Source organism: Salvelinus sp. IW2-2015, unplaced genomic scaffold, assembly GCF_002910315.2.
Source record: "Salvelinus sp. IW2-2015 unplaced genomic scaffold, ASM291031v2 Un_scaffold4703, whole genome shotgun sequence".
Taxonomy (NCBI): Eukaryota; Metazoa; Chordata; class Actinopteri; order Salmoniformes; family Salmonidae; genus Salvelinus; species Salvelinus sp. IW2-2015.
Window position 1 is genome coordinate 12,687 of NW_019945972.1, and position 5,918 is coordinate 18,604.

The window sequence follows — 5,918 nt, forward strand, 5'->3', positions numbered from 1 at the left end:
AGTGTGTGTCCAGTGTGTGTGTGTGTGTCCAGTATGTGTGTCCAGTATTTGTATGTGTGTCTAGTGCGTGTGTGTTGTGTCCGTTACTTGTGTGTGTGTGAGTCCAGTGTGTGTGTACAATGTGTGTGTGTTCTCACAGGGCGCAGTTCACAGAAAGATACAGACACAGAGTTACCATGGTTTTATTTAAAGGATAAACTGGTCAAAACTGGTTGTGTTACTCCATGTATTTAAATGTCATATTGTGATCAAACATAAAACCATGATTAGAGTGACACAGTGACCACCTGACACAGGACACTGAGGATTAACATCATAAACCCGAAACCCTGGATAGAGGGGCTCAGTGAATGTGGGTTGAATGTGTGCAGGTGGGTCAGTGTGTCAGAGGAGACTCTGTAGAAGGACAGAGTGCCGGCTGGCCAGTCCAGATACACTCCTACTCTGTGGGAGCTGGAGGAGGGACGTCTATGGTAATGTGATTATTATTGTGACAGGCCTTGTAACTGTTGTCAGAGCAGACCAGACTCCAGGACTTGTCATTGTATCAAATCCCACAGTCAATACCCCTCCTCTCCTTTTGATTCCTTTTATAGTCACTCCCATAACAGCCCCTCTCCCACTCCTTTCTACCTCCCAGTAACAGCGCCCAGTCAGACCCTCTCTACATAGCACCTGTTCACAGTCCTCAAATCTATCTGGGTGAACAGGATACCGCCGCTCCTGTTCCTACATGTCACCTTTCTGTTTCTCCTCAGACAGAGAGAGGAGTCTGTTTACTGTGTTTGGGTCCAGTGTGAGATCACAGGCATCTGATGGATGAAACCAGACACAATATTAAAAATCATCATCATTCCATTAGAATTTAACTCACTTTTCACTAATTTGTTTAATTGTAATGTTCCTAGTATCAAAAGGAGAAGTTAAGGTAATGAGACTTGTTGAATGATCATATGTTATACTGTATGGAATTAAACACACTTATCAATAATTACACACCACACCTGTATGCATGCATGAACACACACACATTTCTAATGTACACAACATGCCACACACATACACAGACACAAACATTGTCAAAGCAACACTTTATAAACGTTGGTGTCCCTGATTTCTTCTTCTGTAGAACACAGCTTATATTTAATATGATCAAGTAAGTAATGATGGTCTTTGACTTTGACTTAACTTGAATTAAGACTTATTCTTAGTCATATTCTTCACAGCAGTCAACACTCACATTTTCTAGGCCCAGGTTTCATTGTGTGCTCTCCACCATGTTCCACACTGTAGCGGTAAGCAGAAGAACAGACAGTCATTGAGGGATACACGTCACCCCACACACACACAACACCCACAGTCAGCATATAATTTGTCCAAGTGGTGGTAAGAATGTTTGTCTTAACTAGTCTGATAAGTCCAAACATGTCTGATATGAACATTGACATAAACCTTCTACATACTTGAGTTTCTCCAGTCTGCAGTGTGGATCCTCCAGTCTAGCAGAGAGCAGTCTGACTCCTGAGTTTCCTGGGTGATTGTAGCTCAGGTCCAGCTCTCTCAGGTGTGAGGGGTTTGACCTCAGAGCTGAGACCAGAGAAGCACAGCCTTCCTCTGTGACTAGACAGCCTGACAGTCTGCAAAGAGATCATTGCCATTTCACAAACACACTGTTAACTGACCAGACCATTTAAAAACAGTATCAGTCAAAAGACACAGTGAGGTATCATATTTAGATTGTATTGAGTATTCAGTCCACACCAAACAAATCAAATCAAAATCAAATCCAACTTTATTTGTCACATGCGCGAATACAACAAGTGTAGACCTTGCCGTGAAATGCTTACTTACAAGCCTTAACCAACAGTGCAGTTCAAGAAGAGTTAAGAAAATATTTACCAAATAACATAAAGTAAAAAACTAAATAAAAAATTATTAAAGGTCTATGTAAGGTCAGGTGGCCATTTGATTAATTGTTCAGCAGTCGTATGTCCTTGGGGGTAGAAGCTGTTAAGGAGCCTTTTGGTCCTAGACTTGACGCTACGTACACTTGCCGTGCGGTAGCAGAGAAAACAGTCTATGACGAGGGTGACTGGAGTCTCTGACAATTTTATGGGCTTTCCTCTGACACCGCCTATTATATAGGTCCTGGGTGGCAGGAAGCTTGGCCCCAGTGATGTACTGGGCGTACACACTACCCTCTGTAGCGCCTTAGGTTAGATGCGAACAGTTTCCATAGCAGGCGGTGATGCAACCGGTAAGGATGCTCTCGATGGTGCAGCTGTAGATCTTTTTGAGGATCGGGGGACCCATGTCAAATCTTTTCAGTCTCCTGAGGGGGGAAAGGTTTTGTTGTGCCCTCTTCACGACTGTCTTGGTGTGTTTGGACCATGAGTTCGTTGTTGATGTGGACACCATGGAACTTGAAACTCTCGACCCGCTCCACTACATCCCCYTTGATGTTAACCCATCCTTGACTTCGGCGATGTCATTTACAAAATAGCAAAAAATAGTGCCATCCGTTTTCTCACCAAAGCCCCATATACTACCCACCACTGCGACCTGTATGCTCTCATTGGCTGGCTCTCACTACATATTCGTTGCCAAACCCACTGGTCACCATAGCAACACCCACCCATAGCACACACTCCAGCAGGTATATTTCACTGGTCATCCCCAAAGCCAACACTTCCTTTGGCTGCCTTTCCTTCCAGTTCTCTGCTGCCAATGACTGGAACATATTGCAAAAATCACTGAAGCTGGAGTCTTATATCTCCCTCTCTAACTTTAAGCATCAGCTGTCAGAGCAGCTCACAGATCACTGTACCTGTACATAGCCAATCTGTAAATAGCACACCCAACTACCTCATCCCCATATTGCTACTTAACCTCTTGCTCTTTTGCACCCCAGTATCTCTACTTGCACATCATCATCTGCACATCTATCACTCCAGTGTTAATGCTAAATTGTAATTATTTCGCCTCTATGGCCTATTTATTGCCTTACCTCCCTACTCTTCTATATTTGCACACACTGTACATAGATTATTCTATTGTGTTATTGACTGTACGTTTGTTTATGTGTAACTCTGTGTTGTTGTTTTTGTCGCACTGCTTTGCTTTATCTTGGCCCGGTCGCAGTTGTAAATGAGAACTTGTTCTCAACCAGCCTACCTGGTTAAATAAAGGTGAAATACAAAAATATATAATAAAAAMAAAATAATGGGGGCCTCTTTGGCCCTCCTATTCCTGAAGTCCACTATCAGCTCCTTTGTCTTGCCCATATTGAGGGAGAGGTTGTTGTCCTGGCACCACACTGCCAGTTTTCTGACCTCCTCCCTATGGGTTGTCTCATCGTTGTCTGTGATCAGGCCTACTACTTATGTGTCGTCAGCAAACTTAATGATGGTGTTGGAATCGTGTTTGGCCACGCAGTCGTGGGTGACCAAGTACACACCCCTGAGGGGCCCCAGTGTTGAGGATCAGCGTGGCAGACGTGTTGTTGCCTACCCTTACCACCTGGGGGCGGCTCGTCAGGAAGTCCAGGATCCAGTTGCAGAGGGAGGTATTTAGTCCCAGGGTCCTTAGCTTGGTGATGAGCATCATAGGCACTATGGTGTTGAACGCTGAGCTGTAGTCAATGAACAGCATTCTCACATAGGTGTTCCTTTTGTCCAGGTGGGAAAGGACCGTGTGGAGCACAATTGAGATTCCGTCATCTGTGGATCTGTTGGGGTTGCATGCGAATTGGAGTGGGTTTAGGCTATCCGGGAGGATGCTGTTGATGTGAAACTTGACCAGCCTTTGAAAGCACTTCATGGCTACCGACGTGAGTGCTACAGGTAAACATTTTAGGCAGGTTACCTATGCTTCCTTGGGCACAAGCTATGATGGTCTGCTTAAAACATGTAGGCATTACAGACTCAGTCAGGGAGAGGTTGAAAATGTCAGTGAAGACACTTGCCAGTTGGTCTCCACATGCTTTAAATACACGTCCTTTTAATCCATCTGTTCCGTGGCTTTGTAAATGTTTAAAGGTCTTGCTCACATCAGCAACTGAGAGCATTATCACACAGTCATCCAGAACAGCTGGTGCTCTCGTGCATGCTCCAGRGTTGCTTGCCTCGAAGCGAGCATAAAAGGTATTTAGCTCGTCTGGTAGGCTTGCGTCACTGGGCAGCTCGCGTCTGGGTTTCCCTTTGTAGTCCGTAATAGTTTTCAAGCCCTGCCACATCTGACGAGGGTAAGAGCCGGTGTAGTAGGATTCAATCTTAATCCTGTTGTCACGCCCTGACCTTAGAAATCCTTTATTCTCTATTTTGGTTAGGTCAGGGTGTGACTAGGGTGGGCATTCTAGTTGGCTTGGTATGGTTCCCAATCAGAGGCAGCTGTCTATCGTTGTCTCTGATTGGGGATCATATTTAGGCAGCTTTTTCCCACCTGTTTGTTGTGGGATCTTGTTTTTGTATTGTTGCCTTTGAGCACGACAAAGCTGCACATTTGTTTCTTTTCATTCGTTTTTGTGCCGGTTCACATAATAAAAGATGATGAACCCAAACCACGCTGTACTTTGGTCCGACCATCTTTACATCAACGATTGTGACAGAAGATCCCACCACCCACGGACCAAGCAGCGTGCCCAGGAGATGCAGGGATCCTGGGCCTGGGAGGAAAGCCAGGAGTGGAGGACATCCTGGACTTGGGACGAAATACTGGCAGGAGACAGCGACGACACCGGGGTTCGCGGCCATGACGTAAGCCCAAGAATTAGTCTCAACATTTTTTGGGGAGGGGGCACACGGGGTGGTCGGTGGAGCTGAGGGGTGAGTCAGAGACCGAGGAGGAATATTGGGATAGATTGAGCGAGGACTGGTTGGTGAAAGTTGAGAAGAGTGATGAGAGAGAGCTGTTGGTTTGGCTGGAGAGGCAAGACAGTCGCCCTGAGGAGCGTGTTAGCCGTCCGATACCACCTGTGCCAGCTCTCCGCATTCGCTTTGAGGAGAGTGTCATCGTTCCGGTACAATGTGTGCCGATTTATACGCACCATGTCTCCAGTGCCAAATTTAAAACTGTAAGCTTCACTGTCAAAACACATATGGTGTGGACTATGTGTGCCTGGTAAACACGTGGATCTGGTGAACAGTTATCACTTGTTGACCAACTACAGGAATACTGACCTCAGAGTCTCCAGTTTACAGTGGGGATTCCCCAGTKCAGCAGAYAGCAGCTTCACTCCTGAATCCTTCAGGTCATTGTTACTCAGGTCCAGCTCTCTCAGGTGTGAGGGGTTTGACCTCAGAGCTGAGACCAGAGAAGCACAGCCTTTGTTCGTGACTCCACAGCCTGACAGCCTGACAGAGAGATCATCATCATTTCTCAAACACTAAGATCCTCTTGAACATCTTCAGCTCGTTCTTCACAAATATCATAATATTCTCTTCAAGCATCTGAAATAAATAAAGTAAATAAGTTAAGCAATGAAATAAATAGTTTCTCATTAACACATAATGAATAATAAATAATAAATAATTGACAGATCAACTTTTTCTTGAGGTACAAAAACAAATGTACATAACAGGACCACATACACTGAATATGGAGGCAGGTCTGTTTTGATGACTCTGGGAAGACTGACCACTGAGAATCTCTGACTCTGATCTCTCCTGATGGTTTCGTGGCAAACATCCAAGGAGTTCGCGCACACACAGACACACACACACACACACACACACAGACACAGGGAATGTTGTGGTTGTTTAACATTGCTTAGGACTATGAAAATGAAAATGAACTATGAAAATGAAAAAAAGGATTCACCTATGGATTATTAAAACACAAAAATAAATACAAAAATGGGAGAGTAGAAATGACTAGAGACAGTGTTGTTTAACTCACAATGACCATGACCCATGAGTTCC

General features: G+C 44.8%; 1 pseudogene; it reads right to left on the reverse strand.

Annotated features, from left to right (window-relative positions):
• Window positions 1-212: 212 nt before the first annotated feature.
• LOC139026405 (tripartite motif-containing protein 16-like) overlaps window positions 213-5,918 on the reverse strand; it is a 9,288-nt pseudogene continuing 3,582 nt past the window's right edge.